This window comes from Cherax quadricarinatus, chromosome 67 (assembly GCF_038502225.1).
Source record: "Cherax quadricarinatus isolate ZL_2023a chromosome 67, ASM3850222v1, whole genome shotgun sequence".
NCBI classification, from domain to species: Eukaryota; Metazoa; Arthropoda; class Malacostraca; order Decapoda; family Parastacidae; genus Cherax; species Cherax quadricarinatus.
Genome location: NC_091358.1, coordinates 1,667,422 through 1,680,884, shown reverse-complemented (window position 1 = coordinate 1,680,884; position 13,463 = coordinate 1,667,422). Strand labels below are relative to the sequence as shown.

Genomic DNA, 13,463 nt, shown 5'->3' with positions numbered 1-13,463 from the left:
TTGATAAAGCCACTGGATGGCAAAACGTCTACAATAAAGATACCCAATGTTTTACGTATCGAAAACCAGGGCAAATGAAAACGAAGGTTCCACTGTACATTTATTAAAATTAATGAATAATTTTCACATAATACACACTTTCTTATAAAACTGGATGACATTATTAACCTAACATTGGTAAATATTTTAAATCAAAACCATCAAGACACTTGTCTCAAAATAATTTTTTCTTAAAGCAGGTGCTGTGTGACCCTTACAGGTTTGGTGCTTCTCTATAAGGAATTATTACAATAAAAGAGGCTCTAAACCTGTAGGGGGGTCATATAGTGAAGGAATGGGAGCTAATTAGGTTTGATCTATAAAAAGGAAGGATAACTCCTATTCCTTGGAAAAAACCCCATCACCTACATTGACTTTCATCCCATGAACAAAACTCCAATTTCCTTATATGGCTAAATATAACAGTGATAGTTTTAATATTACAGTGTGAAACACATACTGTGAAGACATTTTGCTTGCTCAACAGGCTGCATCAGTCAAAATACAGAGGTGATGTCAATACTGTAGAAAACAGAAACAGAGGAAGTGTACTATTATATGGCTTTGATCAATTCATCATGGTTATGGAGCAGAACACCCAGGCTGAGGAGTTAACCTCATATCTACTTCACTATGTCTTATTTTTTAATACACTGGTTGTTTCCCCACCAAGGCAGGTTGGCCCAAAAGAAAGAAGAAGCACTTTCACCATTACTCTATCACTGTTTTGCCAGAGGGGCACTGATACTAAAATTCAAAACTGCAAATATACCCACCCCCTCCTTCAGAGTGCAGGCACTGTACTTCCCATCTGTTATCTACAGCGTATTGCTGGGTTTTCTAAACGCTGTAAACAAGCTGCTAAAAATATATACGTACTTAGATGATGACCAACATACTCGCTCTCAACACAGAGAAAACATACTTCATGCTGTTTGGAAACAGCCTTAAATATGCAACTTAATATATCGATAAATGGTTCCCCACATTACAAGAAATACCGAGGGTAAATTTCCAGGTCTTTACCTTGACTGTAAACTTAAATTTCATTCCCACATCCAGAATATATCCAAGAAAATTTCCAAATCAGTAGGCATCCTTTCCAAGATATGGTACTATGTACCCCAAATGACACTCCTTACCTTATACCACTCTTCAATATATCCCTACCTCATCTATGGTATTTGTGCCTGGGGATCAACCCCAGCCAACCACCTCAAACCTTTAATAACCCAACAAAAGGCAGCTGTACAGATGATTACCAGCTCCTGTTCCACACACACCCCACCACTCTTCAAAAGCCTGAACCTACTAAACATACAAGACATACACTCGTATTATTGTGCTTACTATAGTATATACAGAACATTAAGCTCCAATATAAACCCTTTACTTAAACTTCTCCTTGAGAGCTACAACAAAAAGCAGTCACAATACGCAAGAGGAGCTAAAAGCGATTAGTGAAATTGAAAGAAATTCGAATATTTCTTTTCGATGCCAAAAACAAGGCTAAAACCACTTCTAGTATAGGGGTCCGGCTCAGACAAGTTGGATCCTACACAGATGACAGCAAAGAAATGAGTGAGATATGACAATTTTTTCATGAATGAGCCTCAAAACCCTGCCAATATATGCCAGATTTCTGACATAACCCTAATTCCACTTGACTTTAAGAAAGCCATCAACAACATGCCCATGCACTCAGCCCCATGCCAGACTCGTGGAACACTATGTTCATTAAGGACTACAAGAAACCCCCCTCACGGGCCCTAAGTATGCTATGGAGAAGGAGCATAGACACAGGTGAGATTCCACTGTCAATAAAAGCAACAGATATAGCCCCACTCCATAAAGGTGGCAGCAAAGCAATAGCTAAGAACTACAGACCAATAGCTTTAACATCCCACATCATAAATATATTTGAAAGAGGCAGGAGTGAAAACCTCTTGGGCTCCAAAAAAATTTTACAATCCAGGGCAACATGGGTTCAGAGCAGGTCGCTCCTGCCTCTTGCAACTAGTGGACCACTATAATATGTTCTTGGATGCACTGGAAAACAAACAGAATGCAGATGTAGTATACACAGATTTTGCAAAAGCCTTTGACAAGTGCAATCATGGTGTAATAGCACACAAAATGAGTGCTAAAGGGATAGCTGGCAAAGTAGGCAGATGGATCTTCAACTTTCTATCCAATCGAACACAAAGAGTAGTGGTAAACAGAGTTATATCGGAAGCTGCCATAGTGAAGAGCTCTGTTCCACAAGGCACGGTACTCGCCTGTATCCTGTTCCTTATTCTCATATCAGACATAGACAGAGATGTAAACCATAGCACTGTATCATCCTTTGCAGATGATACTAGGATCTGCATGAGTGTGTTATTCTTTGAGGTCACAGCAAATCTCCAAGAAGATATAAACCAAGTTTTCCAATGGGCAATGGAGAACAATATGATGTTCAATGAAGACAAATTCCAACTAAACCATTATGGAAAACTGGAAGAAATAACAGCTAGAACTGAGTATACTACACACTCTAATCACATAATAAAGTGGAAAAGTAATGTGAGGGACCTGGGAGTGGTAATGTTTGAGGATCTCACCTTCAAGGATCACAACAGTGCCACTATCACATCTGCAAGGAAACTGATATTATGGATAATGAGAACATTCAAGACAAGAGATGCCAAGCCAATGATGAACCTTTTTAAATCACTTGTTCTCTCTAGGCTGGAATACTGCTGTACATTAACATCCTCATTCAAGGCAGATGAAATTACAGATCTAGAGAATGTACAGAGAACCTTTACTGCACGTATAAGTTCCATCAAACACCTTAACTACTGGGAGCGCCTGGAAGCACTTGACTTGTACTCACTGGAGTGCAGGTGAGAGCAATATATCATAATCAACACCTGGAAGATCCTTGAGGGACTGGTCCCTAATCTGCACACACAAATCACTCCCTACAAAAGCAAAAGACTTGGCAGGTGATGCAACATACCCCCAGTGAATATAAATAACAAAGAAACCTGATATATATTCTAGAATGAATAAAATACTGTACGTCATTAGTATATATGTGGCGGTGGCCGACAACAGTTTGTCTGGAGACAGGACAAAATACTCCTTGAATATTTCACTATCAACTCTGCGGCTTATTTATCTATCACAGTTCATCTAATGTGAAATAATAAACAATATAAATAACATAGAAACCTGATATATACTCTAGAATGAATAAAATATGTCATTATGTAACAGGTGGAGGCGGCCACAACTGCTCCCTCTTGGTTGTGGTAAACATTGCCATCTAGTGACGGCCTTTTAAAGCCGTCTATTATTATAATTATTATTATGTAGTACATTAATATTATACATGTACAGTGGACCCCCGGTTAACGATATTTTTTCACTCCAGAAGTATATTCAGGTGCCAGTACTGACCGAATTTGTTCCCATAAGAAATATTGTGAAGTAGATTAGTCCATTTCAGACCCCCAAACATACACGTACAAACGCACTTACATAATTGGTCGCATTCGGAGGTAATCGTTATGCGGGGGTCCACTGTATTATTATTATTATTGTATTATATTATACTATTACTATTATTACGTATTATTATTATTAGAAAATAAAGAATATGTAATTTTTATTCACACAAAAAATATAAGATTTACTGTTATGCCTTATTGCAATAATTGTATAAATAATGTCAACCCATTCACGACTGCATACTGGAATTGACAGTAACTTAATTTGTTTACTCTTGAACATAGCCAAAATAATCAAATGTTTCTCCTACGTTGAGCTCAATTTCAAGGTACTTTTCGTCAAGAAAGCAATCAAAATCATATCTATTTCTGTAATATATCTTCCATTCTATTTAATGAGACCATAAAAACCATACGAAAATACCGCTAAGGGGTGGCTAACTGCTGAGAAGTGAACTCCATTATTTATGCTTAGATTTCTTTCATTTTTGGTGTACATTAAGAAGCATCTTTCCATCATACATTGCCCAAGTTTCAATAAGATAGTCCAACAAACAAATGACATACAATTCCCTAGATCAAGAGCAAGAGCCCCTCATCAGCGTCAAGGAACCTGCCTAGAGGTCTGCTCGCTTATGGAAGCAAAAAATTAGCCCATTGACTGCTCGTATTTGGAAAAACTAGCACGTGGATGCACTCACAAGTAGAGGCTCCACTGTATACACATCCATCTGGGTTTTCTTAATAGTTCTAGCTCTTGTTCATTTCCTCTTATCTCCATGGGGAAGTGAAGCAGAATTCTTTCTCCATAAGCCATGTGTGTTGTAAGAGGCGACTAACATGCAGGGAGCAAGGGGCTAGTAACCCCTTCTCTTGTATAAATTACTAGATTTAAAAAGAGAAACTTTCGTTTTTCTTTTTGGGCCACCCTGCCTCCTTGGTGGGATATGGCCGGTTTGTTGAAAGAAAGAAAGAAGTATAGGTTAGCAATGATATACCTTTCTGAATGGTCGCTGCACTGTGTCTTGACTGAGACACTAGGCATGATGAACAAGAACCATTACAGGTACCAATGTACCCTACAACAGCATGGTGAGGGGCAGGTATTGGCCCATCATTCTCCACATCACACTTCTGTAAGAAAATACAATCATGAGAACTTAATTGACAAAAAAAATCTTACCGCATATACGACACAACACTTAACTACAACACCCAGTAAAATTTGCATCGCTTCAAAGAAATAAGCCAATTTGTCTGACTCTTTTTGGGATTATCCTAGGTAATTTACACATACTACATTGCTATGCAAGACAATTGTACTTGTGTGCCTGTACCTAAATAAACTTACATACTAATGATCTTTAGTCTGCCCAAAATGTTAGTGGCTTTCTTTGTGCATAACAATATTTTATAACATGTAAACTACACATTATATACAGTGGAACCTCGGTTTTCGTCGTTAATTTGTTCCAGAAAGTCTGACGAAAACCGAATTCGACGAAAACTGAAGCAATATTTCTCATAAGAAATAATGTAAATCCAATTAATCTGTTCCAAACACCCAAAAGCATTAACAAAAAAATACATTTTATAGAGAATAACTATAGTTTTACATACAGAAAACAATGAGAAATACGTAAATAGAAAGGACTAATAAAATTAATAAATGAACATTTAATATCACTTTTACCTTTATTGAAGACTCTTGTTGGCGTATGGAAGATGTGATGAGGGGAGAGGGAGGAGAGGTTACTGGTTGGAAGGAGAATCCCCCTCCATAAGGACTTAAGGTATCAAGTCCCTATCCGAGGTTACTTCCTTTCTTTGTCTTTTACTGGCACTGGACCTATGTCGCACAAAAAACCTGTCCAGAGAGGTCTGTTTCTGGCGTCTCTTTAAGACTTGCCTAAAATGGGACAAGGCATTGTCATTGAACATGTTGCAGACATGGCTTGCAACAACTTGATTAGGGTGATAATCCTCCACAAAACTTTGCAACTCACTCCAATTTGCACATATGTCCTTAATCATTGAAGAAGGCACATTCTCCCCTCTCTCTTCCTCCTCATTGATGAGGACTTCCCATACATCCTGGCGAGACTGACTACACGTACACCACTTTCATACCTTGCTACGAGTTCTTTCTTGAATTCTACAGTGTTTCTTGCCTTCTTTATCAAAGGGCTGGCACCCCAAATTTTCTTTGGCCCCATGGTGGATTATTTAGCAGTCGCACTCAATAAACAAGCACAAAAAACAATGGATTATTACGAAATGTTTCGGATGAACATGCAGGGTAATGCTCACTTGATGAGAAACAAAGCCAGACTGACTCAGAATGCATGGGATGCTTTGTGTGGGTGTGGGAAGGCAGACACGTTTGGTACAGCAGACTGACGAAAGCCAAGGTGATGAATGAAAACTGGGATAAAATTTTGACGAAAAAGTCGCTGAAAACCAAATTCCATGAAAACCAGGACAAACGAAAACCAAGGTTCCACCATACTATGCAAAGAAATAAAAATTTATATTTGAATTTGAGCTACCTTCCCTGTTCCTGGGTCAAGCCTGATTACCACCCCATTCATCAGACAACGATCCTGCAGGTTAATGCTTCCCCGTGATTATAATAATAATTTAAAATAAATATTTTATTTCCATTAGAAACATAGATTTTATAAGACTGAATGACATTTCACAGTCCTCAGGGAAAGCCCCTGGTTATGCAGATCTTGGAAAAGCTAAAACTTAAGACTACTAGAATGTTAAGGAATGTAATTAACATTGTACAGTGGGCCCCCGCATACCGTTGGCATTACATAACGTTAAATCCGCATACCGATACATTTTATCGCTAAGATTTTGCCTCGCATACCGCTAAAAAACCCGCTCAATGCTGTTCATCCGAGACGCGTCTAATGTGCGGCCTGAGCGAGCCTCACATGTTCCACCGGTGGCATTGTTTACCAGCCAGCCTCCGCGGTAACATCCAAGCATACAATTGGAACATTTCATATTATTACAGTGTTTTTGGTGATTTTATCTGCAAAATAAGTGACCATGGGCCCCAAGAAAGCTTCTAGTGCCAACCCTACAGCAATAAGGGTGAGAATTACTACAGAGATGAAAAAAGAGATCATTGCTAAGTATGAAAGTGGAGTGCGTGTCTCTGAGCTGGCCAGGTTGTATAGTAAACCCCAATCAACCATCGCTACTATTGTGTCCAACAAAATGGCAATCAAGGAAGCTGTTCTTGCCAAAGGTTCAACTGTGTTTTTGAAACAGAGATCGCAAGTGATGGAAGATGTTGACTCTTATTGGTATGGATAAATGAAAAACAGATAGCAGGAGATAGCATCTCTCAAGTGATCATAAGTGAAAAGGCTAGGAAGTTGCATGAGGATTTAATTAAAAAAATGCCTGCAACTAGTGATGATGTGAGTGAATTTAAGGCCAGCAAAGGTTGGTTTGAGAGATTTAAGAAGCGTAGTGGCATACATAGTGTGATAAGGCATGGTGAGGCTGCCAGTTCGGACCACAAAGCAGCTGAAAAATATGTGCAGGAATTCAAGGAGTACATAGACAGTGAAGGACTGAAACCTGAAGAAGTGTTTAATTGTGATGAAACAGGCCTGTTTTGGAAGAAAATGCCAAGCAGGACCTACATTACTCAGGAGGAAAAGGCACTCCCAGGACATAAGCCTATGAAAGACAGGCTTACTCTGTTGATGTGTTCCAATGCTAGTGGTGATTGCAAAGTGAAGCCTTTATTAGTGTATCACTCAGAAACTCCCAGAGCGTTCAGGCAAAAGAATATCCTCAAGGCTAATTTGTGTGTGCTGTGGATGGCAAACAGTAAGGCATGGGTCACTAGGGACTTTTTCTATGACTGGTTACACCATGCATTTGCCCCCAATGTGAAAGATTACCTAACTGAAAAGAAATTAGACCTTAAGTGCCTCCTGGTGTTAGACAATGCCCCTGGTCATCCTACAGACGTGGCAGAGCGACTTTATGGGGACATGAGCTTCATTAAGGTGAAGTTTTTGCCTCCTAATACCACTCCTCTCCTGCAGCCCATGGACCAGCAGGTTATTGCAAACTTCAAAAAACTGTACACAAAAGCTCTGTTTGAAAGATGCTTTGTAGTGACCTCAGAAACTCAATTGACTCTAAGAGAGTTTTGGAGAGATCACTTTAATATCCTCAATTGTGTAAACCTTATAGGTAAGGCTTGGGAGGGAGTGACTAAGAGGACCTTGAACTCTGCTTGGAAGAAACTGTGGCCACAATGTGTAGACCAAAGGGATTTTGAAGGGTTTGAGGCTAACCCTGAGAGGAGTATGCCAGTTGAGGAATCCATTGTGGCATTGGGAAAGTCCTTGGGGTTGGAGGTTAGTGGAGATGATGTGGAAGAGTTGGTGGAGGAGGGCAATGAAGAACTAACCACTGATGAGCTGCTAGATCAACTTCAACAGCAAGAGGCCAGACCTGAGGAAACTGGTTCGGAGGAGGGGAGAGAGAAATTGAAGAAGTTGCCTACTTCAAAGATTAAGGAAATGTGTGGAATGTGGCTTAAAGTGCAAACCTTTTTTGATGACAATCACCCTAACACAGCTATTGCAAGCCGTGCTGGTGACTATTACACTGACACTGTTGTTAAACACTTTAGGGAAGTCATAAAGGAACGAGAGGTACAGGCCACTATGGACAGATATGTTGTGCGACAGAAGTCCAGTGACTCTGAAGCTGGTCCTAGTGGCATTAAAAGAAGAAGGGAAGTAACCCCAGAAAAGGACTTGACACCTCAAGTATTAATGGAAGGGGATTCCCTTCTAAACACTAAGACTCTCCTCCTCCCATCCCATCAATCATCACCAGATCTTCAATAAAGGTAAGTGTCATGTAACTGTGCATGCCTTTTTCAGTTTGTGTGTATTAAAATTAATATTTCATGTGGTAAAAAATTTTTTTTTCATACTTTGGGGTGTCTTGCACGGATTAATTTGATTTCCATTATTTCTTATGGGGAAAATTCATTCGCATAACGATAATTTTGTATAACAATGAGCTCTCAGGAACGGATTAATATCATTATGCGGGGGTCCACTGTACTGTAAATATATGTAAAGAAAGACATTAGAGAGAGACATAGAATAAATTATTTTTTTTTATTATCACACTGGCCGATTCCCACCAAGGCAGGGTGGCCCGAAAAAGAAAAACTTTCACCATCATTCACTCCATCACTGTCTTGCCAGAAGGGTGCTTTACACTACAGTTTTTAAACTGCAACATTAACACCCCTCCTTCAGAGTGCAGGCACTGTACTTCCCATCTCCAGGACTCAAGTCTGGCCTGCCGGTTTCCCTGAACCCCTTCATAAATGTTACTTTGCTCACACTCCAACAGCACGTCAAGTATTAAAAACCATTTGTCTCCATTCACTCCTATCAGACACGCTCACGCATGCCTGCTGGAAGTCCAAGCCCCTCGCACACAAAACCTCCTTTACCCCCTCCCAATGAATATAACAAGCATACAAACATGGAAGTAGTTTAAAAATGTAGCATAATTGTTATGGTTGTAAATGTCAGGTTAGGGAAGACAAGTCTGATGAACTTCAGGAGGATGAGAAGCAATTTCAAGTTGATGATGCTGTAAATACCAGAAATTTAGGGAGAGGTGAACCTTTTGTAGATGGAAAGATTGTGGAGATATTAGGGATTAGGTTTTGGCAATATGATATGGAAAAGGCATACAGATCAACTCATGCCAAGGTTCAGGAGTGATGGAGAGCAGTGATTCCAACAATACCAGAAGCTGTAAGCAGTGTGTTGGTAATTCCTGGCCAGTATAGGAGTATAATGAATTACACTGCATCGAATTTTATATATCCTCATTTTACATTGTGTTGTAAGTTCATAAATTAGTTCTACTCATCCTTTTACAATGAGACAATTGTATTTTTTTTTATTTTATGAATTATGTTTGAACCTGCATTTTTTTTTAACTTCCTGTTAATACCATGCTGTGTATCCTATGGTTTTTTTTTTATTACTGTATACTGTACGTATTTTGTAAATGCAATGACTGAAAATAAAGAAACTAAATCTAAAAACATTTTTGTTAAAACAAGGCTGAAATTTTGCAGCAAAGTAGCATAAAATGACATAAAACTTCTCCTTGGTGGACTAACTGGGCGAGAGATCTCTCATTTCAGGTAGTCGACATTCGAGTCTGTCCAGGTGAATGTTATTACAGAGAGCAGATTTTCTGCGTGTCCTCCTCTGTAATAACATCTACCTTCGTATACAGATATTAATACACTTGTGTAGTAACATTATATAAAAATTAAAAATGATGTTCAGAGATTTATGCAACCTGGGGAAACCTGGTTGCTGACTGTGGCTTGATATGGCATATGCTTTAGTATCCCTTTTAACTTCAATAGACAACCAACCCAATTGTATCCCATTTAACCTCAACAGACAGAAATGCAACTAATGTGACATTTTACTGTGGCAACGTTTCGCTCTCCAGGAGCTTTATCAAGCCATTACGGCTTGATGAAGCTCCTGGAGAGCAAACATTGCCACAATAAAATGTCACATTAGTTGCATTTATGTCCTTTTACTTAACATATTGTTGGTAATTCTACCAATATTAATACAACCTCAATACACAACCAATCCACAGACACAAGACAGAGGTACATATATATGTGGAGAAAAATGGGATTGTAGTGCTTGGGATGGAGGGAGTAAAAATTACCAAGATGTTAGGAAAACATTCAGAAAACAAGATAGCTCATAAAATAGTTACCAATAATAAGGAAACTGGTCTACAAAGAGAGACAAATGGAAGATGATAGGAAAACAATTCTTTAGCATCTATTATACAAATGGCCAGAGTGCAAGAAATAAAAAAGAAGAACTAAGACTAATTGCATAAGCAGGAAACAGATATTATTGCAATAACTAAGACCTGGTTCTATCTAAAAAATAGGGACATGCCTGCTCAATGCCACATACAGAGGTATAAATTTATCCACTCTCATAGAGTCGAGAGGAAAGAGGTGAATTTGTAATGTAAGCTATGGAAATTTAAATAGTTGCATTAGAGATGACATAAAGGCAAATAGACAGACAATTAATCTGTTTGGTAGCAGTTTCTCAAAGGTTGTGATTATTATTATTATAATCATAACCTAAAGCTAAACTCAAAGGGCATCAAAAGCTAATCTTAGATGTGATCGACAAACCCTAGATAGGGGTCACAGTAAACTTCTATAGGATAAAACTGCTAAGGCATCTAGATACAAAAGTGTAGTAGCTTTAATGAAAGATTTTAACCAACCAAATTCATTGGAGAAATTTGACGTGAAATCTAATCTAGTGACTTCTTGAAATAGTTCCAGATTGCATATTTAAACAGTTTGTGTCAGAGCCATTTAGAGGAAATTACCTTCTTGACTTGTTTCTAGCTAACAAGAAATCTCTGAAAAATAATCTTGAGGTTAATGAAGAGCCTGGAGAAAGTGATCACAAATCACACAGCCTCAATGTCTCATTGAATTACCTTTATAACAATAACTAAATCAAGGTCTTCAATTTTCACACTACAGATTATACAGACCTACAAGATTACTTCAGTAATGAAGAACAAAAAGACAGGATGCCATGACAGGAACAGACAAATAACCCGCACACAGGAGAGAGGAATTTACGACGACATTTCGGTTGTGTTATTTGTGTATTCCTTCAGTAATGTTGAATGGGGTAACATTAGTAAGGACTATAAAGAGGGAGACTGAACAGAAGGTGTGGTTGCCAATCTAAATTCTTCTAAGCATTGTACAAACTACCCAAGCAACTTATATTCCTAATAGAAAAAATGAAATAAAATATAAATGACCCTAAATGGATGAACAATATATAAAATATCTTTAGGATGAAAAGAGAGGTATTTACAGGCAAATTAAAAGAATTGGCAGGGAAATTAAAAGAAAAATGGGTCGCCTTAATTAACCAATATATTAAAAGAGAAGTCAAAAATGGAATAATTAAAGCCAAGAAAGAATATGAAATTAAGGTTGTGAGGGAATCAAGGACTAACCCAAACGTTTTCTTCCAGGTATACTGGAATAAGATTAGAGTAAAAAGATAGGCCTACTTAAATGCAACTCAGGTCAACATACTGTTAGTGATAGAAATGTGTACAATTTTCTGCATTTATTTCCTCTCTTCTTGTACACAAAAAATAGAAATAAAATCCCCAAAATCATCAATTATACAAGATAAAGACAAGAATAAATTATGTAGAATCAGTCACTAGTTAGATGGTCCACAGGCAACTAGACAGATTGATATCAAACAAGTTATCAAGCCTTGATGAGCTGTTTTCGAGGATTCTAGAGAAATGTAAAGTGCCCCGTGGCTTGGTTGACAACGCACTAGCCTCACTGAGCATCCATGGTTCGACCCCCAAGACAGGTGGAAGTGCTGGGCACGTTTCCTTACACCTGCAGCCCCTGTTCACCTAGCAGTAAGTAGGTACCTGGGTGTTAGTCGAATGGTGTGGGTCGCATCCGGGGGGATGAGATGGAAGGACCCCCAATGGAAATAAGACAGACAGTCCTTGATGATGCACTGACTTTCTTGGGTGGCTAACCCTCTGGGTTCAAAAATTCAAACAAATCTTATCTTATCCATTAGCTAGTCTCTTCAACAGAACATGGCAAACAGAATGAAATAAGTGGAATATGGCAAATGTGATACCTATTTACAAAGCAGGAGACAGTTTCTTGACTTCAAATTACAGACCAATCAGCATTAAACTTAATTGTGGGAAGGCTGATGGAAGTAAGTCACTTTGTGTCATTACGATTTCGTGAGTCATGTTTTTTGGGTTATACTATTTAATTTACACCATGTATGATAATTGTACTTATGTATACCCATGCCTAAATAAACTTACTTATTAATAAATGCAGATGAAATTCAGAACTACCTTTTAAAGATATAATTTAATCAACAAGTCTCAGGACATTCCTGCCTTATGACTCTACTAACCTTCTACTCTGCATGTCGATTTTAGTAAGGTTTCTGATAGATCCTTACAGGTGACTAATGAAGAAAGTAGCAGCACATGGTATAGGAGAAAAATTATCTTCTGTGACTGACATACAGGTTTTCTTATTTTTTTTCTTCTCTTCTTGTTTTTTCTTTTTATGCTTTTATATTCAGGGAAGAAGTGCCAAACCTGTAAGATAAGTTTTTATTAAAATTAGCTTGCTTGCTTATTTTATATAAAACAAATAGTGAATTTGATGGCACATACATTATGGACACATAAAATGCATATAACATTAATTTAAAATAAATAAATATATATATGTATATGTGTATATATATTCTTCTTCTTTCAACATACCGGCCGTATCCCACCGAGGCGGGGTGGCCCAAAAGTAAGTAAGTAAGTAAGTAAATTTATTCAGGTATACACAATACAGTTACATAGAATTATCCTACATAGCAGCATATGTGTAGAGAACCTAGGATAACCCAAAAAAGTCAGACAGAGTGAAAGTTTTTCCTTTCAAATTTAGTAATATATACAGGAGAAGAGGTTACTAGCCCCTTGCTCCCGGCATTTTAGTTGCCTCCTACAACACGCATGGCTTACGAAGGAAGAATTCTGTTCCACTTCCCCATGGAGGTAAGAGGAAATAAACAAGAACAAGAACTAGAAAGAAAATAGAAGAAAACCCAGAGGGGTATGTATATATATATGCTTGTACATGTATGTGTGTGGTGACCCGGTGGTCTGGTGGCTAAAGCTTCCGCTTCACACACGGAGGGCCCGGGTTCGATTCCCGGCGGGTGGAAACATTCGACACGTTTCCTTACACCTGTTGTCCTG

The 13,463-nt window shown here is 38.3% G+C and overlaps 1 long non-coding RNA gene across 2 annotated transcripts in view; it reads right to left on the bottom strand.

The window, feature by feature from the left end:
- Positions 1–33: 33 nt before the first annotated feature.
- LOC128699638 (uncharacterized) overlaps positions 34–13,463 on the bottom strand; it is an 18,912-nt gene continuing 5,482 nt past the window's right edge. Inside the window, exons 2-4 of one of the 2 annotated variants that reach the window (XR_011393876.1) lie at positions 12,614–12,803; positions 4,535–4,670; positions 72–561 (exon numbers count right to left, since the gene is read on the bottom strand). This is a non-coding gene — a long non-coding RNA (uncharacterized lncRNA). Of the gene's footprint in view, positions 4,671–12,613; positions 12,804–13,463 lie in introns of both variants that reach the window. The other variant, XR_008408644.2, reaches the window with a different exon arrangement.